A 26,200-nucleotide genomic window follows, 5' to 3' on the forward strand; every position below is an offset into this window, starting at 1 on the left:
GCTCATTAGACAGGTTTTATCGAAGAGGTTTATTGTTAGTATTGTGGTTTTTTTTTGTTTGTTTGATTTTTTCTTGTCTCCCTGGTACATTTAAATTAAGGACTCCATAAGGCAAGGCTGCTGCATACAGTGAGACCACAGCTTTCAGTCTAAGTCCTATCTTTTACTCTCTTCTTAACAGGTGAACAAACTGAGTGTATGGAGCACAGGATGACATATTAATCAAATTCACTGATGAACTAACTGGGAAATGCTGTAAAGCAAATGTATATATGGAAATCTCTGGAGCTTGGAGTGATTTACTGTAAATTACAAAAATATATTAGTCTTAGCAGACTGTAGCTAGCTAGAAATAATAAAGCATGCAGAAATGTACACATCCCAGAAAGAGACGATAGTAGAAAGCAGCTCCTCAAAACTACCCCTGGCAAGACTGGGTAATGTAAATACCGCATGCTGGGGAAAAAAAATAAAAAACTAAAAAAAAAAATAATCTTGAATTGTCTTTGAAGAAGCGTAATTTCAAAACAGAAGAAAAAGAGTTATATCTATACATATTACTTGATTTGGCTGTCTTTGAAGGCAGACCCATGGAAGCAAGCTGACAACCAGGTGAAATGGTGGAAAAAGCTCTAAGAGAATAGGCCTCTGGGTATAACAGTTCTGAAGACCATGACTGAAATTTATCCCAGCTGACGTCTGAAGTGAAATCTTCACTGGGAGGAGGAGAAGTAAACTAAGACAACTTAAAAAAAAAATAGCTTGTAAAGGATGAATTCAGTCAAAAGGAAAAGCTATACTTCTATCAGAGACTGAATCCCTTGATTCCTCTGTCTGTTGAAAATTGCCTGTCAATTAGCTTTAATCACAATCTTTATTCACAGCCTGTGCTGCACACATTTTGACAGTTCATGTAGTCCTTATGGCCTTTTCAGTTTCCTATTGCAACTTGAACCATTAGCATTTTTCTGATAGAAATACTGCATTTTACATCCTCTCTGAACCCGCTGTTCTATTTTTAGTGGTGATGCAGTCGCACATTCATGCTTTTGTTCTATAGTCAAGCATTTTGTTCTATGCTTTATTATCTTGTATGAGTGTAAGTCATATATTCTCTACTGTCAATAGGACCCATGTTTTCCTGTAATCCTCTCTTAAGTAAGGTGATGTTTCCAAAAGACAAAGACCACAGGGCCACAATGATGGCCTGAGGGAAAATTCCCCATGCAGTTCTGTGAAACTTTCAATTTCCTGTTGCAGAAATTGGCCAGTTAAGCCCATATTCAGCCTGTGTTTAATCTGGACCTGTGTCTTGCATCTGTGATGTATTTTTTGCATGTGGGAAAACTCCGGGTCCATTCAACAAGTGAGATGAGCTGAAACAGTCTCACTCCATATTTGCATTCTCTGTTCTGAAATGGAACCATTTGGTGTGCACTTTATGCCTACCCACTTCTGAACTGGACAGGGCAACCTTTACCTTGTCACTAACAAGTTCTTCTCAGCCCTCTTACAAGTATGAAGCCCTAATGTTCCCACCTCTTCAATTACTCACACATATGACAGCTAATCATAGGGACAGGCAGTGAAATGACAAGGTGGTCATAAGAGTTCAAAAAGGATGAGATTTTTGGCATGGCTAATCACACTGTGCTGGTAAAGGCTATTAAAAGGTGAAAGGTCATGCATCAGGGTGATATCTCTAATATGGGGGTTGAGAAGACCTCATACCATAGTGCAGTTTATTCCACATTTCCTTTTTGCTGAGGAAAGGAGATTGAGTTGATCTGGTCTGATCTATTATCTCCATTCCTCTGTAACAGGATAAACTGAATAGCCTCAAGCCTGCCTATGTCAGCAAAGGGAGAAAAGGATTTTACTTCGCAGCCAGTTATCTGAAGAGCTGTAACTAAGGCTGGATATCTGTGTCCCCTCATGCCACATTATTGACACATTATCTTTCTTAACGGGTGAGTGTTTGTTTGTGATGATGAGGTTCCAACAGCTACTGCAATGTGATCTTATCCTGGAGAGCTGCGTACTCTGGTGGGAGATGTGCTTTGAGAGAGAACAAGTATAAAGCAGTAATGATTGGCTTGGTCTGGATAAATAGAGGTTTCACACTTTAAACTAGATGTACACTGAAGAATTTTCATTGTGGAGCCTAATTGGATTGAACAACACTTTGTCCTCTCCAGGGAGATAGTATTGGATGATGACTTCCACCAAAACATCATGGTACCCCATGAAGTCAGAGGTTGGTCTCAAAATCTGTGATGCTGAGATTCTGTTCTGGGCTACCTGGGAAAACGCTTTCCAATTATGAAGTTGCTGGATATCCTAAAGCCCTAAAGGACACCTACTCCAAGGAGATGGCCAGATAACAATAGGTGCAACCAGTATTTTGACCACAGTTTTAAAGTAGTTCTAAAATTTCATTACTTTATTTAAGACCCCCAGCTAAAGCAAGATTTATCAGTCTGCAGTGAGCAGCAGGTTCTCATAAGAGCTCAGCAGTAAGCAGACAGCAAACTGCATTACTTGAATGAAAAACTAAAGTGTCATATAAGCTCTACTCTATTGGAAATGGATTAAAACAGAGCCTGTGGCCTTCTCACTAAATCACAAAAGAGACGTACTTCTGTGAATACTATTTTTCCCCAGTTTTTCAAAGGAACAGCTCCTACTAAAAAAAAAAAAATTGATTCCTTCTTTCTCCACATAGCTTTCTTCCATATGAGACAAGAGTGTCTCCAGGGGACAGAGAGGCCCAGGAAAGAGCTCTTGTTCATGCCTGGGGATTCAGGATCAAGAAGGCTGTGCCCTCTTTCCAAGCAATGATGCCTGTTGAATATTCTCCGTTGTGAGTATAATCCCCAAAGCTAAGGGAGTACTGACGCCATTTCTCCCCTCTCTGCCCTCAGCAAGACTGAACCTCTGGAGAGGATATACAGTCATTATGTTGGTCATGCTAATGTAGTGCCTGCAAGAGGAAACATTCTCTTGAAACATTAGTAAAGCTTGCAGAATGGTGATCAGCAAGTGAAATGTTGGAGAACAACACTTCCTGACTCACCAGCAGTGCTAATGCAATCTGATGAACATCTACATTTTAAAAGACAAAAATAGTTTACAGACTCTTTTGAAGTCTACAGGCTTCCAACAACAAACACAGAAACACCCCTTTAATGTATCTTTATCAGTTTTGCCAGCTGAATGGTGAGATGATACTGGGCAATACAGCCAATAGAAAACTGTAGCCAGGTCTTCAATGACTGTTCCATCACAGTACTAAAGTCTCAGTTAAAGTGTAAAGTTCAAAGGTGATATGACTGCATCTTTGTGAGATCTTTCATGGGAAAGGGATGTGCTTGATAGTGTTTTGTCTTACATGCTCTCTCACTGCTTAGCTGCAAAAGTAGCTGGTAGTTCAGGTATTATTTTTCTGCATATGGATTGCACCAGATTTTTCTGATCTCTTTGGCTCTCATCCAGATGGATGAGTTTTGAAATGGATTTTTCTGGCCTGCATGATTTCATCTTGAGCTGAATGAAAAAGTACAAATATCATTGAACAAACCCGGTTCTCGTTGCTTCCCTTATCTCCAGATTATGATGGCTTTTAGACTTTGTCAGGGTCAGGCCTGTATTCTGTCTGTGGCCCAGCAGTCTTAATTTCAAACTAAGTGGATAACAAATCAAAAAATAATGTCGTATGAAACAATAAGTGATAGCAAAATCCCCCATTGAAAATCAAACTTTTGCTTATGATGTTTAAATCTCAGAGCTGAAACAGACATTTACCCCATTCTCTTTTCTGTCCTGAGTATACATATTATCCTTCAGCTGAGATTTTTTTTATTGATGAAAGTTTATTTAAAAAGACTGGATTCTGAAGAAAGTCCAATTTATAAGATAAGTCATATTCAAGCTCTAAAAATATTGACAATATTTGATTCTGATTTTGATTTTAATCATATGTTTCCTCTGTATTCTGTTAGTGAACCATGTCAAAATATATTGATTTACATATGAAAAAGCAAAGTACTGATTCATGGTAAAGGTCAACAATGTTGAAATAGGTCTTACTGGCATGCAAACCTAATAGTTACTGTGAGTAGACTGTAGCACATTTAACAGGGTGAAGAACATGAGAACATGTATCTAATCTGCTGGTTTTGCCCTATCTCTCTGCCTGCAATAACTGAACAAACAAATAAATGATAAAAATCACACCAAAGTGTTCATCTACTAGCAAACAGAGTGAACGTCTAGTTCCAGAAGAAAATACTACTCAACCAATAAGGTCTTAAAAGATAACATGTAAAGAAAAACAATAAAGAAAAAATAATTTTGAAATGGATGTATTTCCTTACGTGACAGGGCATGCTCTAAGGGATAATATGGGGAGCAGAATTTGACTATTATAAAATTTCCTACACAGTCCCGCTTGACAGTCCTACCTTGAACCAGAGCGTGGTCTGGCTGGAAGAACAGCTACATGGACATGGTCGGTTGGAAAGCTGCTCTCAGAAGTTTGCTGTCAAAAAGGCATCTCAATGGGGTCCCAGGGGAATACATCTGGAGATAGAACTATTTGATGTTTTCATTAGCCACCTGGATGATGGAAGAGAAAGTATGCTTATGAAATTTGCTGACAGCTCCAAGCTAGGAGAGATGACAAGCGGTATGAAGGATGGGATCTGAATTCAAAATGATCTTAATGCACAGGAGAGAGGGAGAGAACACAGAGAGAGAGAGAGTGGGAGAGGCAAGAGCAAAGATCTACATTTAAAGAAGAGAAAGAAAGTGAATAAATACAAAATGAAGACTAAGTGGTTAGACATTATCCTGGCAGGAAAAGATATGGAGCTAGCAGTGGATTGCAAACTGGCTGCAGATCTGTCTGCGTTATCATTCTGTCACAGAAGTGGCAAGTTATAGACTGGGTGCTATTAATGGTAGAGACAAATAAAACTGAAGGAAATCAGTTATTATTACTCATGTTAATATCTCAAAAAGATTCTTCTAAATACAGGTGAAAGGTTATCTGAAGATTATTCAGTTACAGCTTTCTGCATCTCAGCCAGCCTTTTATACCTGAAACATCCCTATGGAAAAACAAGGATAAAATCCAGTGTTGTGTTTATGCTCAGTCCTGTGGTAGTGATGCTTCTAGCTTCCATTTTGGAGTCTAGTTTTCAAGAGTATATGCAGCTTGGAAATATAAAGAGAAAGTGGCACTGAGGTTAAAGAAGAGCTAGTTTGCCTGGCATACTTCTTCTCTTCTGATTTTTGAATCCTTTCATTCCTGCCACCCCCACACCTGCCACTGTCAGTACTTTAAACGCTGCTTTATTGCAGCTGCATCATCTCTTCATCCCTAGCAGTCCTGATTTAACCTGCTTTAACATTATAGGGCAAATATTTAAAGCTAGTTTAGACTTGAAGAAATACTACTGAAGTCCCTTCAGTACTTCCGTTAAGAAGAATGTAACTCTGCTTTTAACATGAATATAATTGCTTTATTATTGTGTTCTTTTCCCAGAAACAGACATGTTCAAATCTTCTCAGTGTCCCATTAATCTCTAGGTGCTGCTCATCTTGTCTTTGTCATTCAGAAACTGGGAGTCGATATGTACTTGATAGTGACATTCATATTCATTGTGGCAGTTGAGAAAAACACATCGCTGCACTATATGGCTAGGTCAATTTATTCTCTGTATCACTAAAAAGGTATAAAGCAACATTTATAACCCTTCTGCCTTCTCTTGTCTACAAAATGGGCCTTGGAGATAATTATGAATCTAGGGCAGGTAAGGCATCCTGTTTTTCACCATTTTAATACTATATGCAGAAGAAATTATACCTTCATCTATTATCTACTGTCCCTGTGTGCAGAAGCTGAGAGGTCAGTATGCCTGACTCATCACAAGGAATACGCCTTACTGTTTTTGTATAGAACTGCAACAATTTATTTAATCTATAAAGAGCTTACGCTTAAGAAGCTCTCAGCTTGGCACTTGTGCTTGGAGTAAGCATGTATTTATTTTGTATCGTTGGTTCTTGATTATTTACTGGCTTAAACATTGATGTGCAGAAATGGTAGAATTTGATGTATTACTAGATATTATTGATCATGCTATAACTTGAGAAGGGTCAACAACCCGTGGTAAAACAGAACACAAATACCTAGATAATTCAGTCTGAGCCATAATATTTTTTCACATGAGTTCAAAGTACCTTCCTAGCCTTTTCTAATTTTCAAAGGGACAGAAGGCAGGCCAGGTGTCTATGAGGTCAAGACACTTACCCTACCAAAAGTCAGGGAGGCTGATAAACTGAACTTGTAAGGGAATGTAATAAATGGCTCAGTCTTCAAAATAGGACTATAATCACAGTTTACAATTTATTAAAGGAATAGAGGTAAGCAAACAGCACTGGATGTGCCGGGAGTCTCTGCTCCACCAAGACGCACACCAGTTACATCAAGCAGCTGATTTTTATGCTCCTAGGCTAATACATATTCATTACTACTTCTAAAAAAAAACAGGGTTATTATAATTAGTTTCTGGAATCCAAACCCTCCTACTGGAGCATGCGTATCAGTCTCTGGTGGTCCCTCTGGGGGTCTCTCGTGCTGAAGGCTCATAGTCTTCCTCCCTCTTGTCCTTCTCCTTTGTCCAACTTGGCTGTATGGCAGAGACTTGTGCAACATCCCCTGCAAGCTTTGTCTTTTAGTTGTTCTTCAGCTGTCCCCATCTCCTTAATCTCCTGGCCAGATATCAGAGACTTGCATAGCGTCCCATGCACTAGTCATAAGAGTTTGCAGTTATTCTGAACTCCCCCAGATATCAGAGACTTCAAGGAAAAGCCTACAAATACATTTCCCTTCAAGCTCTCTATTGACATTAATTGCTAAAACATTCCTCTGCAAGATACAAGAATTATGTACATTAACCACTCTGTTTTTCTTAGACTTGTGGTTATAAAAGGGTATGTAAGACAGAAGGTCACATTCACCATACCATGTGGCCCTAGCACTGTTCCATACTGACACGAATCCGATGAACATATCTCACAAGAAGAACCTATATAAGAATATAAAACCTCTAAGTAAGGTGCTTGTCTTCATGCTGTATCTGGAGATGGTCCTCTCCTAGTAATCTATAAGTACATACAGGTAAGTACTGTCATAATACTGGGGCAGAGTTAGCATACTGTGTGAAAATTATTCCATAAAAGTTGTTCTTACAGTTTCATTTTCTGACTTACAGGATTATGCTCTGAGCACAGGACAGCACACTGTGTAATTTACAAACAAGCTGTCCAGCCTTTGTATGAAGTGGTCCTTTCATTGTGTCAAGGGTCCTCATGAAGTGGAGGACTTTAGAAGAAACACATGCAAAGTAGGTGAGACTGAAAGAAGTATGTGCAGTTCCAGCTCAGATCATTCTTTGTCTGTATATACATATCAATATATCAATTTATATGAAATATCCTTGCCTTTTCATCTATAGATTTATTATTTTGAAGGAAAGGCATGCCACACTTCCCTGTCAGTACCCTGTTCTGTCACATTGAGTGACATTTTTTTTAGAGATCACAAATATGTGTTCAGGTTCTGTGGCAGACCATCATATTCCTGAAAAAAAGAAAATACAAGAAACCGTGGTTATGATAGTTTTACTGGTGAGCAGCAGCAGCAACTCCTGGCTCAAATCTTAACAAAATAGTAGCACTTCTCTTTCATTCTCCTTCACCTGTCTCCTAATATCACTGGCCAAAGTTATCGTGTTTTTTAATCATCATTTCTGACTCATGGCTGTCAGATTTATCTGTTTGCTTGGCTGGTGTCTTTGAATAATGGATCTGGAAAGATGGGTAAGACATGTTTCTCATTCTGTAATGTACATTATGTGAAAGACCTCTTTAATTTTAGGTAACCTGCTGTCCAAAAGGAATGAAATGACCTTATCTGTCAGTTGTGTATGTTTTGTCTCACAGAATATTTTCTTCAAGCACAGAAGTGATGGATATATTTACAATGTCATCACAAGAATTGATGCACAGAATTTGTTTTGACTTTTCCAGAAGGTCTTGAGAAGGATGATGCATTAGAAATCCACTGAAATCCACTAAGTTTAGTAGGTGATAAAGATGAGAAAAAAAAAAAAGAAAAAATTTATTTCCATCACAGACATGATTATGCTGTGGAAAGTGCTCCATCCTCTATGAGTTGGTCTTACACATGTAAGCAATGGGTCTTGCTTGAGTTGAAGTTTTGTATGGGTTGTCCATCAATAATAATGATCCTTTTGGTATTTGTGGCTATTTTTACTTTTCCTCTTAATGTACACTTAAATGGAGACATACCTTTCCATGAAAAGCATATGCTAAGGTACTGACTCCACACATTTAGGTTAGTAATAGAGAGTAATTGAACAGAATTAAGAAAGTTCTTATTTTCTGCACTGCCCAAAGCAGAGTCCTTAGAGGAGCTGGAAGGCACTGACATTAAGATGAATGCTTCTGAAGCCCATTTCTCAGTCCTGAAAGAAAATTGTATGATGACCTAGATAACCTGGCTCAAAAATTCATAATTATGGAAACTTCTGCAAATCCACTTACCTAAGCGACTTTAAATCCCTGTACACTAGTTAAGAATCTGCATATCATTTGTGGAGCTATTTTTCCTTCACAATTGAGTTTAAAATTCAGTGTCTTCCCCAGTTCTTCATCCATTTCTTCTATGCATATGACAGACAATAGCAGAGCTCCTTGTCTTTGGCCTTGCTTTTTGCACAGTTATTGTCCATAAAGGGTTTATTCTTTGAACCTACACCCTGACAAAGGCTGTACTCAGATAAATTTCCTCATAACTAGCTGAAATATTACAGAAATCACAATAGAGAAAAATTCACAGCAAGCAATGAGGACTTTTGTATTACAGCCTTCCCAAGGAAGAAATTCATGCTGCACACAAGAGTTAAAATTGCTCTCTTAAACAATGTTTGCTAACCTCCCTTAAAGAGTGTACAGAGGAAGAGTTATGGTATTGTAAAAACATCCTTCATATTGTGAAAACAATCTTTCTGTCTGCCAGATCAAATTTTATCACAGCTCCCCCTTGCAAATAAATCAAAGCTATTCTCCAGTAAAAATAAGAGGTCTAAATACAACTTAAAGGATGCTACTCATAACTACAAGCTGCCATATTTGGATTCAGGGAATTGATTGTTTTGTCAAAATAGGATCTGCTGCTTTTCTTACTTATTTGCTGAAGTGGCAAGAGCTCTTAACTGATAGACCAGTATATTTCAGACACCTACAGAAAATAAATCTTAAAGTTTTAAAACTAGGAAGTACTTCACCCAAAATGCTCTCCAAATCATCCAACACAATCCCAACAAAAAACACAAATCAGCTATCAAGAATAACATTGAGGAAAATATTTTAAAAACATCTTTTAAAGGCTAAACAATAAAATCCACAAACAAGAATATTTAACAAACTTTTTCTATCTCAACTGAGTTGTTTTTTGTTTGTTTGCTTGTGTTTTGTTTTGTTTTGTTTTGTTTTGTTTTTTTTTTTTTTAATATTGTTACTATGTTTGAGCAAAATTAAAGCTAAGCAACTGAAGCAATATTATGTGACTTTTCAGAATCAGTTCTTTTTTGGTTTACATCTAGGAAAATACAAAAATAACTAATGGAAGATACTGCCTACAACATTTTCAGTTTCTCTGTGTAGGCAGCACAGATCTTCTCAATACAACAACTATTTCAATAGTTACCTATATACCTAGCCCTGTATATAAATTCATATTTAACTACTGAGAATGCCATAACTTGGACCCTTACCCAGAATCAGAATTTCAGTATGAACTCTGTCCTAAATGCCTGATGATGCAACTTTTTTTTTTTCCTTGTTCTGCTAGACAAGTCAGCTCTCCAGGTTCATGTTCTAACAGGAAAATGTAGGGAAACCTACACTAGGTTTCTGAAACTGCTTCTTTTTTCTGTAGAACAATTCATTTTCCCAGTCTCTTCCAGGTGTCTCATGTTTCTTCTGTGTTCCCAGCAGTACATCTAGAATGCTGTGTTACTCTATAGACAATAAGTTTCACACAAATAATAAAATGCTGATCGTACCAACTTCATACTGTCCTGAAAAATGAGAAGTGGAGGAGAAAACAAGAGCCGGCCATCAGAGAAGAGCAGGACAAGTGGTGAAAATGCTACTTATCACAAAAGATCACAATAAAAAACAATAATATATATATATTTTTTTTTAAAGAGTTTTGATAGAAACATTGCTGACATGTGGTTTTGGTAAGAAATAGTTTGTCTGATACACACCTGGACAAATATATCTGAAAAAGACCTGAAAGATAGCATATTAAAAGATAGAGATAATGGATTTCAGTGTAGGCAGTGGGAAAACTCTCTTACTAAAATATGTTTAGAATATGTTTAATTAACTCAGGGCTAGAATTTAATTCAATCAGTGTGTCAGAGTGGGATTTGCATCTCTCTATAGAACTCATAGCTAGAAGCTGATCAGTGGGCTAAAAGGTCATAGGGAACCCCGGGAAAAATATGAAGATGGTCTTTGGATGGTTTTACAGAATCATTGAACAGCTTCGGTTGGAAGGGACCTTAAAGATCATCTCATTCCAACACCAGTGCCATGGTCAGGGACACCTCCCACCAGACCAGGTTGCCCAAAGCTCCATTCAGCCTGGGGCATCCAGGGATGAGGCATCCACAGCTTCTCTGGGCAGCCTGTGCCAGGGCCTCACCACCCTCTGTGTGAAGAATTTCCTCCTAACATCTAATCTAAAACTCCCCTCTTTTACTTTAAAACTATTCCCCCTTGTCCTATCACCATCTGCCCAGGTAAAAAGTTCTTCATCTTTTTATAAGCTCCCTTTATGTACTGAAGGTCTGCAATAAGGTCTCCCTGGAGCCTTCTCTTCTCCAGGCTGAATATCCTCAGCTCTCTTAGCCTTTCTTCATAGGAAAGGTGTTCCAGCTCTCTGAGCATTTACACAGCCCTCCTCTGGACCTACCTGAACAGATTCGCATCCTTCTTGTGCTGGGGACCCCAGTCCCGGATGCAGCACTCCAAGTGGGGCATCACAAGGGCAGAGCATAGGGGGACAATCACCTCCTTTGTACCTGCTGGCTGTTCTTCTGTTGATGCATCCCAGGATGCAGTTGACCTCCTGTGCTATAAGTGTGCACTGCTGACTCAAGTTAAGCCTTTCACCCACCAGAACCCTCAAGTCTTCCTTTTCAGGGCTGCTCTCAATGAGTTCTTCTTCCAGTTTGTGCTCATGTCTGGGATTGCCCCAACCCAAGTGCAGTACCTTGCACTTGATCTTGTTAAATCTCATTAGGTTCATGTGGGCCCACTTTGAATGGCATCCCTTCCTTCTGGTGTGCTGACTGCACCACTCAGCTTGGTGTCATCTGCAAACTTGCTGAGAGTGCTCTAGATCCCACTATCACATTGATAAAGATATAAACAGCACTGGTCCCAAGACAGACCCCTGAGGAACACCACTCCATCACAGGCCTCTACCTGAACGTATAGACATTGAATACTACTCAGTGAGGCCCTTAAGCCAATTTCTTATCCACTGAATGGTCCGTTCTTCAAACCCATCTCTCTCCAGTCTGGAGACCAGGATGTCACATAGCATCATGTAAAAGGCCCTGCAGAAATCCAAGTGGATGACATCAGTCAGCCTTCCCTTGTCATGTGAAACAGTCACTCCATCACAGAAGGCCACCAGATTGGTCACGCACAATTTGCCCCTGGTGAAGCTGGACTGGCTGTCTCGGGTCATCTCCAGGAGGATCTGTTCCATGATCTTGTCAGGCACAGAGGTGAGGCTCACTGGTCTGTAGTTGCCCATGTCCTTCTTTCTACCTTTTTTAAAAATTGGAGTGATGTTTCCCTTTTTCCAGTCATCAGGGACTTCACCTGACTGCCAGGACTTTTCAAATATCATGGAGAGAGACTTGACAACTACATTATCCAGTTCCCTCAGGATGCTGAGCTGCATGGCATCGAGCCCCATAGACTTGAACCTGTTCAGTTTCATCTGGTGGTCCTAAACCTGCTCTTTGCTTCCAGTGGGAGGGACTTTGCTCCCCCAGCCCTCATCTTAACGTTCAGGGAAATGAGAGATGTGGGAAGCCTGACTGGCACTGAAGACTGAGGCAAAGAAGTTGTTGAGTACCTCAGCCTTCTCCATCTCTGTTGTTACCAGTTCTTCCTTCTCATTTATCAGAGAGAGTACACTCTCTTTATCCTTTCTGTTCTGGTCAATGTACCTTATGTGTTTACAGCATTAGGATTCTCTAGATGATAGAAGACAAATTGGATACCAAATTAACAAATCTCACCAACTTCATAATTTTGGAAGAACTACAGTACTTACTCAGACTATGTTGATTTTTGGCCCTTGTGGTTTCTTGCCTCCCCACCTGCATGGAATTGTATCTTTTTAATCATCACTCAGATTGCGATTTTGTTCACGGAATGGTTACTTGAGAAATGACTCCCACCAACAGAGGTTATTTCTGAGTATCAGATTCCATGCCCTGAGTGAAAGTAAGATTCGTACATATTTAGCTTACTGAACAAATGTACCTTTCTATGTAATGAGTAGTTTGAAAGTTAAAATAAAACCATATTTTACCCATTTTATAAAACCAACTTATAAATCCTGAAAAGACATAGATAGACAGATAAAGGCATATAAATTTACATAAAAGGTATCTTTCATGTGTATCACCTATTTTAGAGGGAAAGATGCTACTTTGCATTTTACTATCACAAGATAATCAATATTAAATAGTAAAGTTCAAAACACTTGAAAGCCTGAGAGATTTCCCAGTTGTGAACCAGACATGGGATCCACAAAATCTATACAACTTCAGAGTTGCTTGGACATTCCTTTTATCTGTTCTTTGATAGCATTATGTTGAGGAATGGGGGAATGATGAAATCTGTACACTGGGATTAATTTTGATACTTGAGCCTGGAGTAGCTATTTAAATAGTGTTGATAGAAAAAAGAAATGGTCATTCTACTCCTTTGTGATATTTCCCCTTTGTCCTATTTATATATTGTAGTCCTGTCTCTGTGCACAAATGAAGTGTGGCGGTGATAAGACTGATGTAACACTGATGTTAGAAAGCAATCTGGAAGACTTCCAACAGATTCAGGTAATCAGGATGCAGCACTTCACGTGTCAGTTTGCAAAGCCTAATTCTGCTTTTCCTACAGTGTATACACAGTGTACAGGATGATGCGTAAAAGTGCTGTGGAGAACCCAAGGGTGGCTGATGCTGTGCAAGTGTGTTCATTTAAGTAATGTACAAGTAGAGTTGTTGCCTGGTCCTTGTGCCTCTTTATAAGTGGAGTGTGGATGTTTACAGCAGCCCTCTGATGGGTAGTATAGCTGTGAAAAAAATATATATTTCACTGGTTAGGCATAGGCCTGGTTTTGTAAGCTCAGTACTAATACTTCTACATGAAGGACTTTGGTTTTCTTACTGACATCTCAGTCATACTGGTTCTTGGCTGCTATGCCTGCCATTTTCCCTTGTGCTACAGATCACGTACTTGTCAGCTGTGCCTTTTGACTCCAACAACATTTGTGAAAAGTTGCTCATGTAGGATGTCAGGTACAAAACTCAATGACTTTTGATTCACTGCACTGCCATGCTGCTGATGTTGGTTCTGAGTGTGCAACCCAAGAAAGACACTTGATTATTAACAGCTTTTCAACTGGATTTCTGCTCCACTGACCATGTGGTTGAACCTACTGGAGAAATAAATGTTGGGTTAGCCTTAATCTTAAATTGTATCTGCCGTTTCTCCTGCAGCTTTGCTGGAGGCACACCTTTCTCACAGGGGGCTGTAGGGGTATGGTGCTTCAAGATTTTGCCTGTTCTGTGGACATATTGACAGTGTGTGCTGTCTCCCTATGCAGGAAATCACATCGGACAGCAACACAAATCACCACTAAAACTGAAAATAATTCTTACTCTAATAACAATAAATAAATAAATAAATAGTTATTTCAAAGCCTTTTCAAAAACCTTTCTGAAAAGGCTATCTTTGGATATCCCTACACAGCACAGAGGTAAAGCTGGAGGGCCAACTTGTCAGTGTTTCTAAAGAAACCCTACAGTGAAACTTCACATCTCACTGTGTAGCCAAGCTTATTTGATTATTTGCCATTTAAAAGAGAATTGAACTCAGTCCCAGTAAATGACTCAAAATAAGTTCCTCTGCATCTAGCATTCAAGGAAGTGATTTAACAGTGAGTTGTAGCATGCCAAGTTGGCTCCATCCTCACACTGATTGAGAACAAATCCATTGCAACAAGAAGGCCCCATGCCCTGGGACAGCCATGAGGTGACAGGCACCACACAGGCTGCTGGCCTGCTGGCCCTTCCCAGTCCATGGCTGTCAGCAGCTGGTCTCACACACAGGTGGATAAAAGCTGACTTTCAGATGTTGGGTCTGGCTGATATGATGGCCTCAAGTCCTCTGGTGTTTTATATAAACACATCATAGCTTGCTAGCATTAAGGTGACAAGTCCCAGCTTTAAGTTGGGTTGGTTTTTGTTTGGTATCTCCTAATCAAGGGTTATTCCTGCATCTGATTCTGTCATCAAGATGGTTTACTTCAGTTTTTAGACTAATTCATATTTCCCTAATTTTCATTACCCTTGACTGTAATTTTTCAAGCTGATGTCGAGACAGCAATCAAAATGCAGTAGATGTCTTTACAGGTCAAGGCTTATTTGTGAAGTGTCTGTTTAAGTCATGCTCCAATGCCATCTTGATTAGCTAATTAGAGACAAAGTATCTTACAAAATATATTTCATTACTATTAATTACATCATTGTATTAAGATGCAACTGATCCATACGGCAGTGCTCAAAGATGATTAATTTCTGTGTTAATCATATGAAAGCTGCTTAACAAAGATCCATATGAACTATCATCTCCCTTTTCATTAAAGTTGTCAAATTCAATTATATCTCAGAAACATTATTATTTATAACTGTCTACAAAATAGCTAAGACATTGTAAATCCAAATATCTTATAAAACCAAAATACTGAAGAGGCTCTAAGTCATTATTTCATTAGGATGGAGACACTATCATTAGGTTCTTTCAGTCTAATTCCGTGTTTGGGGGAATCAGTGTAATTTTTATTCCTTTTGTTTAAACATAAAGCCTTGAAATTGATCAGGGGAACAGAAAGTCTTTCAGATGAGAGGAGCCTAATAGAACTTGGATTATTTAGGTCAGTAAATAGAAGGCTGCAATGGGATATCATCACTATTTATACGAGGGAAATGCAGACCACAGAAAGAAAACAATTTAATCTAATGGACGACGTTGGCAGAAAAACAAATGTATGTAGACAGGCCATTATTACAGCTAGGATGGAAATCAGAACATAATTTCTAAATTCAAAGCATCAGGGGTTTGAAATAACTTTCTAACCACTTCAGTAACCAAAAAAGCCTTACTTCTAAGATGGAACTTAATTTATGGAGATAATTATCTGATGTTATTGCTAGTGATAGGAGAGTAGACTTCGGAATTTGGAGATGTTTTCCAGTTCTGTGCACTAGATTTTCATATGAAAAGATAATGAGATTAACCACAGAGACTAGGTGACGACCAGAAGAACAGTGACAGGGCAACAAGGACAAGAAACGAGCAGGGAGCACACCCAATCGGCACCAAAAGAGAAGGATCAGACCAACCATGGTGCTGGTTTTAAAAATTTAAAAAAGTCAAAGAAAGAATCCCTCTCCAGAATGCTATGTGGACTAAGTGCATGATCATTGCAGTTGAACCTATTCTTATTCAATGTTATTTCCTAACTTTTAGAATAGAATAGGTCATTTGGAAGGGACTTCTAAAGTTCATCAGGTCCTACTACCTGACACCTTCAGGACTAACCAACAGTTAAAACATATTATTAAGGGTACTATCTAAGGTACTATCTATACTCTTCACTGTCAGGCATGGGGCATGCACCCGTTCTGAGCATAGTCTGGGCTTCTGGAGAAGCTGGCTTCTGGGCCAGCTTCTGTGGAGACCAGTGGATAGTGTCTGAGTGTGTTCAGTGCTAGAAAATGTCAAAGTGGATGGAGAGTGGGAAAAAAGAGAGCTGTGAAAGAGGTTTGATCCATGGAACCAGGATCAAGACCAATGTTATGTGTCAGTACAGGGCTTGTGTGTGTGTGCACGTGCATGCATGTGTGGTTGACACTAGGCCTTGCTATGGGCTTGACCCACACATTGTAGACCCTACACTCTACAGGATTCACCTACCTCTAACACCACCTTTCCATAGTCTAGTTAGGTTCCTTAGGGTTTGTTATCATTGTTGTCATTGGTTTACTACATTAACTTTATTTTGTTTGCCACAACATTAAATTCCTTTTTTTTTCTTATAACTCACTGACAAAATGTGGATGGTTTTCGTAGCATTTTGCTTAGGCTTATGCTTCATCATCCTTTTATTCTACTGTCAGTGGTTGCTACAATCCATGTCAGGAAATGATGAGAAAATATTTTTAATGAGAAGGTCCTTGTTTTTGTTAAGAAAGATAAAAACTTTCTCTTTCCTTCCAGTGCTGGTAATACTTTTCATTATTTTTTATTTACGTTATATTGTTTTAAAATCTCTGAAACTTCTTAGAGAATATACTCTTTAAGAAGAGTATTTAAGAAGAGAATTTTTTCCATTGAAAAACACTGACCCAAGTATCATAATCCTCTTGGGTATCTCTTAGAGGAAGTATCGATGGACTTGTTTGACTCCTTAGAAGAAGTGAGATATTATATATTACTAATTATGCTCATTGGAACTGCGGAATGAAGCCTGTCTTTTAACTTGCAGACTCACACATGATGTTTTCATATATCAAAGTGAATGGTAAGCATGGATTCTCTTCTTCCAGTATTTTCATCCCACTTTTATCATTTAGTCTTGGAGTTTTATCTTTATATAAGACTGACTGAAACTCTTACCTAAGTGTAAATGGGGCAGATCTCTAGTTTCATCAACATGGTTTCCTTTTCATTTTCTCTAATAAGGTCTTCATCATTCTGGGAACCAATGCACCAAATACTGTTTAATATTATGTTTGCTTATCTTTGCCTTCTGGAAAGAAATTCTGGGATAGTGGCTCAGCTTGAGTAAATCACCCCAACTGACTGATGTGAGTTAGCCAGTTGATTTGAACCAGGCGAGTAGCTAATGATCCAGGTTTCAACAACATGCAGACAGAGCTATCTACTGAAAGAAGTGTATCTGTTATCTTTGATGTCTGAAGACACTTTTGTCTCTCTTCCTCTGCCATGTTTCACTACCACACCAGTAAGGACAGTCTTCCTTATGGTATTCTGTGATTCTCTCCTACACTTTTGTAGAAGAATTAGCGCATCTCTCTATTTTCTTCTCACAAGATGTCATTTGTTATTAAATAACAGCCTTGATATCCACAATAAATAAAGCCCTGTGTTTCAGACATAGGGGAAAAAAAAATTGATCAAACAAACAAAAACATTTAACAGAGAAAGATTTATTCTACTTCTCTGTCAGCCTCCAGCTAGGGATCCCGAGGTTGCAGCTGCCACTTACAGTTTACTCCCACTGAGAATAATGATAAAAACTGACTTGGAAAGTAAAACTTCAGCTGCTTCTTTTTCATAATATACTGAAAAAGTCTGATATACTCAGATATTTGTCACTGAGTCTACCAGATTTGAAAAGTGTGGTAATTACAAGAGAAAACCTAGAAAACTGGGTGAACACATCTAATGTCTTCATACATTAAAAAGATGCGTTTAAAAAAGTACTGAGTTTGAGTTTAGCCAGGAGACTAAAAAACCTATCTGTATAATCAGTCTGCTATTGTCTGTACCTGCAGACAACCTTATTAGTAACTCAGTCATTCAGAATGAATATTCAGAATTTTCCCTTTGATTTGATTTTAACGTAGAATGTAACCTTTCCATATTTCTTTCCTCATATATTTCATCAATGAACAAAAGAATAAGGCATCATTTTTAAATACCAGAGGCAAATTTAAAAAAATCAAATTTCTTTCAGCTTAATAGTCTGTCTATAAATAACTCCTGTCTTTCTCTTAATGCCTTCCTTCCAGACTGGTCTTTGTTCCAGGTATTGCAACTGGACATAACAATACAACACCATTTAGTGTTTAGAAATACAGTTAGAAGAGGCACTGACAGAGACAGAGGACAGAGAAAGAGAAATGAGACAACAAGATTATGAAGGATGTTGAAAATAAAATGACTCAAGTTTATTCTGACAAGACAAAATCTGATGTGTAAACTCTAGACTGATTTATCTTGGTCAGAACCCTGACTAGGTACCATACACATGGCATATATGTCTGTACTTATGGTCAACACTTCGTGAGTTTATACAGAACATGTATTTAGGGTATACCACCAACCCTACAGGAATTTTCCTTGTGAGTGTTCACATCATGTGTAATGGGGTAAACATCTCACATGACATCCTTCTAGACAAATTGCCCAGCTGTGAGATAGAACAGGTTCACGCTATCCTGAATGAGGAAGTGGCTCAATGGTAGAGATCAAATGGTTGCAGTGAATGGGGCTACACCTGGATGGCAGTCACTAGTGGTGTGCCCCAGAGCTCAATTGCAGGCCCTGCTCTGTTCAACACTTTTATCAGTGATCTGGATGCATGAATTAAATGCATCCTCCATGAGTTTGCTGACAATGATAAATTGGGAGGTGCTGTTGACTCCCTGGAGGGATGAGAAACCTTACAGAGGGATCTAGATTGGAGCAGCAGGCAATAAGCAATAACATGAAGTTTAACAATGGTAAATCCTGGGATCTGCACCTGGGATAGAGTAATGCTGAACACAGGTACACAGTGGGACACAAGTAGCTGGGGAGCAATTCTGCATGAGTCAGCAGTGTGCTGTGGCAGCCAAGAGGGCAAATCACATTTTGGGATGCAGTAGCCAGCTGGTCAAAAGAGGTGATTATCCTGTTATCTTTAACAACATGGAATCATAGAATCACAGAATGGTTTGGGTTGGAAGGGACCTTAAAGCTCATCCGGTTCCAACTCCCAGCCAGGGGCAGGGACACCTCCCACCAGAACAGGTTGCCCAAAGCCCCATCCAGCCTGGCACCTCCAGGGATGGGGCATCCACAGCTTCTCTGGGCAACCCATGCTCATGCCTCGCCATCTTCAGAGCAGAGGCTCACAGACAACCTCACCACTCTCTACAAATTCCTGAAGAGGTGAAGTGCAGAGAGAAGTGGCAGTCTGATAAGTTACTCCCTGGTAACTGATTACAGGATGCACAGGGAAAGGCACAAAGCTGCACTAGAGGAGGTTCGGACTGGACATAAGGAAAAATTCTTTACCATGAGGGTGGTCAAATTCTAGAACAGGCTTCCTAGCAAGGTAGTTGATGCCTGTTCAAGAGACATTGGAAAATGCCCTCAATAATATACTTTAACTTGTGTTTAGCCCTAAAATGGTAAGGCATAACTAGATGATCTTTGAAGGTCCCTTCCAACTGAACTATTGTATTGTATTGTATTCTGTTCTGTTCTGTTCTGTTCCATTCCATTCTGTTCCATTCTGTTCCACACATGTTGCAGGTTAAGAGCCTGAAAATAAAGAAATTCACACATAATTTGATGCCTTGAGTAGTTAATACAAAAATGATGTGTAGACAGCACCTCTGGATTAGGCAGTCCCTCAGTTGCAAAAAATTGGGTATAAGAAGACTGTGGAAGAAGCACTGCATTTTTCTCTGCTCCAATAGCCTCTGGCAACAGCCCTGGCTGCAGCCTGGGCACTGGACTGCAGCGACAGGTATGAACAGTGCTTACCTGCTATGTCTGCTTACCTGCACACCCCAACAGAGAATGCACAAAATGCTTCTTCACTGGAAAGGAGAAGAAAAATGTCCTACAGATTATGGATGATTATGTTGAACAAATGGTATTCTTCCAAATTTAAGGCAATTTACTGAATACTTAACTTTCTAAAAAAGAGAATGCCACTGACCTTTCCCTTTTAATATATGAGGCCCCCAACCATGTCTGAGCTTCATAAAATTTAATTGCACTAGGAACCTCATTATTATATTACATTCCAGCATTGGTGGACTCTGACATTAACTCAAGAGAATGATTTTTCAAGCCATAAGATCTGTGAGAATAATATCTTCATGTTGGGAATGGAAAGAATTGAGAGAGCAGCTTAATCACATACCTCCAAATAATCAGTTTTGAATTGTTTTTCGTTTTCAAAAAGCCTGTCCTTGTTAAGAGTTTTTGCTGTACAAACTAATATGAATTGTGGCAAGATTTTTTTTTTATTTTTTAATATATGTAGGTACTTTCAATAGTACCTAGCATCTTTTATTATATATTCTTCAAGGATACTATCATATTGAAAATTCTCTTCTTATAGATTTAGGTAAGATAGCTTTGATTCTAAGTACCTAATATATCTCTTCTAAAAATGTAGAGAAACAGACTGAACTTAAAATAGGTTCTAGTTCCTCAATAAAATAAACACCTTGCACAGACAAGTAACAGATGAATAAGTTTGTTGTTATGGCAGACTTTTTCCATTTAATTATTTGTATGAATATCATTTCATGTTCTGAATAACATTAAAATAAAATATGCACAATAGCAATTGTTATTTTTCCTATTTACCTCATGCATTCCTGATATACAAGAAGAAGACAAAAAAATCATCATTTAGAGGTGATAGAACAAATTGTCTAAGAATTATCCATAAAATGATATATCAAGACAGGAAGCAAAAGAACATTTCATTTTAAAAGTGTTGTTGTTGTTGTTGTTGTTTGTGTGTGTGTGTGTGTTTTTTTTTTTTTTTTTTTTTTTTTTTGGGGGGGGGGGGTTGTTTGTTTGTTTGTTTGTTTTTCCTGTGCCTTCAAAGTTGATTGGAAAGCTTCCCATTGAAAACTGACATTTTGCTTTCTCACATAACCTTGCAATGATATTTCTTAAAAAATAACTCTTTTCATTCATTTCTCATTTGCAAACGAACTAGATTATTTACCCCAGCAAACACAGCATGTTGCATTCAGTTGTCATCCTACATCTCCTCCTGCAGGCTGTTCCCCTCATTTTCACCAAACATATTTTTGAAGTGCATATATTTACAAACTCTTATATCTTCAGTTGGCATTAGATACCACCTAAGATTGTTGATAATTCTTCTAGTGTTTACTGTCTGATTTCCTTCTGCACTTCACATGAGAAGCAACACTAACTCTTAAATCAATGAGCCAGCACAGATGATGTGGTCTATTCAGTGTTACAGTGTTGTTAAAAATATATTCCCAGAGGAAATACTACAAGTAATATTTTTTCTTGTGCTTTGATTGCTTTTTAATTATGTGACTAGTACTCAATAAGCCAAATTTTACAAAGATTAATTTCTCTGTATTTACTGCAACCAAAATTTTTCTAGGTAGCCTGCAATTTGCCCATCAAATGCTTTAGATGTGTTCATATTAACGTGAAGCAGTAAATTATTATTAAAATGAGTGTAATTACAAGAGAACACCAGCATTAAACTTTATTAACTGTATACAATTTTGCTCCATAAGCTAGTAGATGCCAGCAATCAAAGTCTGAGATGTTCTGATATGTTTTTCCTCATTTCCATGCCAAGACTACTGAACAAAAGAAACTAATGAGATTTGCTAGCCATAATTTCAGCTGTAATGTTTGTTTTCAGAAATATATCTTGCCATTAAATAATTTTATGTATATTTAAATAACTGAATTAAGAAAAAAAAATCTTTTCAAGGTAATGTTGTTTTGTGTGTGGATCCCCAAACTTGATTAAGGAAGGCACATTTGATGCCTTCCATCTATCACTGATTTGCACCTGCCATCAGCAGGCGCAGGAGCTTGCAGGCAGCTGCCTGGAATTGGCTCTCTCATATTTCAAACAGCAGGAATCTTCTGGCATTTGGCCATAGACTCACCTTTGTAATGACTGAAAATCCACATGCAGTCCTACTGCCAAGATGCCTCTGCCCATGACTTTCACTTCAAGTCTCTCCAGAGTAGAGGAAGAGTGAGAAGCCTTTTTGTATTTCCTAGGTAAGAGATGCTGAATGGAAAATACCAAACAGGTATTCAGAATTGTACCAATATCCAGAAGAAAAAGCCTGGTGATAGTGGAAACTGAGCTGAGCAGTTGAAAAAGGTTGGAAAATGTACTTGTTGTTATACAGATACTTTCCCAAAATAGAAAATATCATGAAAATATCTTCTGTGTTAACCAGAATCGTGCTGGTTTCATTGTCTGCAAGGAGTTTACCTGGCACATGAAGCAGCTCACTTGCTGAACTGATCATTGACACTGCTTTTTTCTGTTAGGAAATATTGTTTGGCACTTGTTTTGGCACTTGTTTTGGCACTAACTGGGAAAATATCAATTGTACTACATATTGAAAAATCCCCAACTTGCACTGAATCTCAAATTCTTCCCTTTGAATCAAAGAACTCCCAAGTAAGATATATACAGTCAGGAAACTTAAAGCAACTATTAGAATTGTGTACGTCACTAGACTGTGACTGATAAATCAAGTATGACTGCAGTGACCTCCTCAGAGTTTCTCCTGGATACTATCTTTCTCACTACTAGCGCCATTAATCAAAGATGTGACGCACATATCTCTGCATAAAACTAGAAATGAGTCAGCCGCTATAGATATATATGACTCTTTGCAGATGCTCTGCCACCACTGAGTCGTGACTTGAACAACCAACTGATTCAAAGCTGCACATTATTTGAAGTATTCTTTCATTGAAGAAATCAGTAGGAACCTTGTTCCTAGTTTAGTTCCATTATATAACATGTGTTGGGTGCCACATATTGCGGCACACAGATACTGCAAGGATGAAAATATGAATATGTGATTTTGCTTTTCTTTCTCCTCCTATTTGCAGATGAGATAATTATATATGTAAATTTTAGATGTCTCTGACAATGAGAATTTCAAGCTGTTGTTAAAAAGCACTTGATTCTTACAATGATAAGTTTTTCTTTTTTATCTCTCAGTGTCTTCATTAATAGCAGATACATTGTTAATAAAGACATTGAAAAAATGGAAATTTTGGCTATGGGATATAAAGTCTTTCACACACTGATCAGATATTTTATATGCAAAAGAGGTTATCAAAGGCTAAAAAGTGGTACTCAGTCATATTACTTTAACTTTCTAACAGTTCAAGTTGGACATTCAGGATCTTTCCATAATCAGAGGCAAGGTATCCCATGGAAACCCAGTGAGCAATTTACTCATTACGCCTATTTTAAAATTAAATGAAATGCCCATGGATGTATCTCTCAGTTGATTATAACTTTCTCTAGACTAGACACTTCATTTTTGGACAGCTAAAATTAGTTGCCACGAATCCTAGCATAGAAATTACAGAATATTCAACCAATGCACTTACTTGGAATAGAGAGTTAGCTATGCAAACAGGAATACTGTTTTCTATATACTAATATTTTATCATCTAGAATGAACAGAGAAATTCTAGGGTTTTTGATAGTGTCATCACTGATTAGACATAAAGACGGGTACAACATAGGATTCAAAATAAACACAGATGCTCAATAGGACGTACTTTCACTACATTCAGGGAAGTATCAGTGCTATTAGACAAGCTAGTTAGTATAGTGCGTATAAAATACTCCATAGAACTCTGGTCCAGAAAGACAAATCCCATTGAAAAAGAGGACTGGTATGACTGGGGAAGGTAAGAACTGGTGTAAGGAAAGTATGCTAGAAAATATTTATTAGTTTAGCAAGTTCAAGGCTGCCTATGCTATCTTAACTAAGAGACAAAGTTGGCATATAAATTTATGCATTTATTTAGGCTGAAAATTGAAAGACTCATTAACCACCTATATATTTGAACAGGTCTATAGAAGTAGTTGTTGGGACCTAACAATATTACCTGTTTTAAATGCAGCTAGAAAAGCCAATGGAAAAGAACTCATGAGGCAGCTGTGTGAAATAGCAGGGGACATGATCTAATGACCCTGCTAACCTGCATTCCTCTTACTTATCTTTTGAACACATTGGACTTTTCCTCACTTTCATGTATTATTAGGTATTCTGTGTTTCAGAGAGATCAATGAAGAACAGCTGCTTTGTTCTCTGCAGTGAAGTTTTTTTGTGGCATAAAATTCCACAGACAGAACACCCATAGTGAGACTGCATGCTGTTAATAAAAGATGTTACGTATCTAACATTTTGTTGTCATAACTACATCTAGAAGTCAGGATGCTTTTGCTGCTTTCTCATTTTTATCTTTTTTTTTTTTTATTATTATTATTGATCCAAAAACTAGGATTTGCATTTATTTTTTCATTTCTGAAAGTTATTAATATTTTCTCTTTTCTCACATGAAAACAAACAAACAAACAAACAAACAAACAAAAAAACACAGGATTTTTAAGGATTCACTCATCTTTCAGGAACACAGGCATGTTCTTACTTCCCAGCATGCCCATATTTCCTTATGTCTTGTTTTCCTCTGTTTAGGATGATGCAAGTTTTATAGGACTCCTATTCTTTATTTTTAACTTAAATTCTATATCTAAGGTATCAAACAGTAGACCTCATGGTTAACTCAAAAAAGATATGTAGATTCACAGTCTTCAGGTATATAATAATTCAGGTTAGTTCTGGAGTATCAAAGCCACAGCAAATGAAATTTGAGGTGGCCCCGTCTAAATGAAAATGCAGTTCCTTCTTCCCATGAAGACCACAACCCATGTTATCAACAATCTATTCATTTATTTTTCTCCATGAGGAAAGAGTAATCTTCCAAGAGGCAGCTTGCTGAGAAATTTACCTGAGGTATTTTTATTTTTTTCTTACATGGCACGATGCCTGGAAGTCTGGCAATGAAATGTGAGTTTAAACTAATAAAGACAAACTGACCAAGTGTTTTTAATACATGCACAATAATCTCTGCTCTTGTTTGTTTCTTACTGTACAGGACAGTGCAGATTGGTTTGCAATTGATTTTTGAGCTCTATTTCCAGATGCTGCCATAAATGCAACATTTAGGCATGGGCAAATCACTGTCATTCCACTTTCCTCTTCACTCACAGGTGCACGGCTCTCTGAGGACAGAGTTCTGGTGAGGTCTGGCAGGTTATTAAAAATTAAGGCCCTAAATTGATGAAGAAAACATCTCAGACATGGGCTGTTGGCACTGATGAGGTTTGTAGCAAGCCAAAATGAAATGGTAAATAAGGAATAATTTGTTCTTTTCCTACCTTTAGTGTCTGTCAAGGAATTGCATTAGTTCTGAAGGTGATAACTGAATGCCCTGGAAGTGCAGAAGCAGCATTTATTTATTTAACTATTTACTTATTTATTTATTTGGCAAGGGTGAAGTATATCTTTTGCACTGTTTTATAGACAATTCCTTAACATGTGATCCTAAAATTAAAAGTCTTGCATATACTGCTCTTAATTTATCTAAATAGCATACGTTCTGAAGATGTTCAGCTACTCCAGAGAAATAGGTCCTTTTTTTTTTTTTTTTTTTTTATATATGTTTTAAAACTAGTTTTATATAATTAAACTGCAGAAACACAATCCAAATGAATGGTGATATGTATTTTAACATCAAAGATTTGCAGATCTTTTCCGTTGACCTTCTCTTTAATTATTTTGTCCTTTGGTAATAAAGTTAGCCAGAACTTTTTATTGCAGAATATTTGTACAAGATTAAAAAAATCCCCAGGAACTTATACACTGTCAAGAGTAAATTAATATTCTCCTTCTCCTTCTGTAACTGGAAACATGGCAACTGAGTCAAATATTAGTCTGTAACATTGTGACTTTCAGTAACAGACTTTAAATGTAATTAGTGTGCTTCAAGAATCCTGCAGAAGATCTTACTTCTAAATTTTAATAAAATTCAGAGAAATATAGGTGATGTGGGCATTACACATAACTTTTTGTGGACATGACTCTCTGGTATTCTTTCACCTTTAACACAAAAAAAAACATACAGTCACAGAGTATATATATAC

Source organism: Netta rufina (assembly GCF_964035555.1).
Source record: "Netta rufina genome assembly, chromosome: 2".
Taxonomy (NCBI): Eukaryota; Metazoa; Chordata; class Aves; order Anseriformes; family Anatidae; genus Netta; species Netta rufina.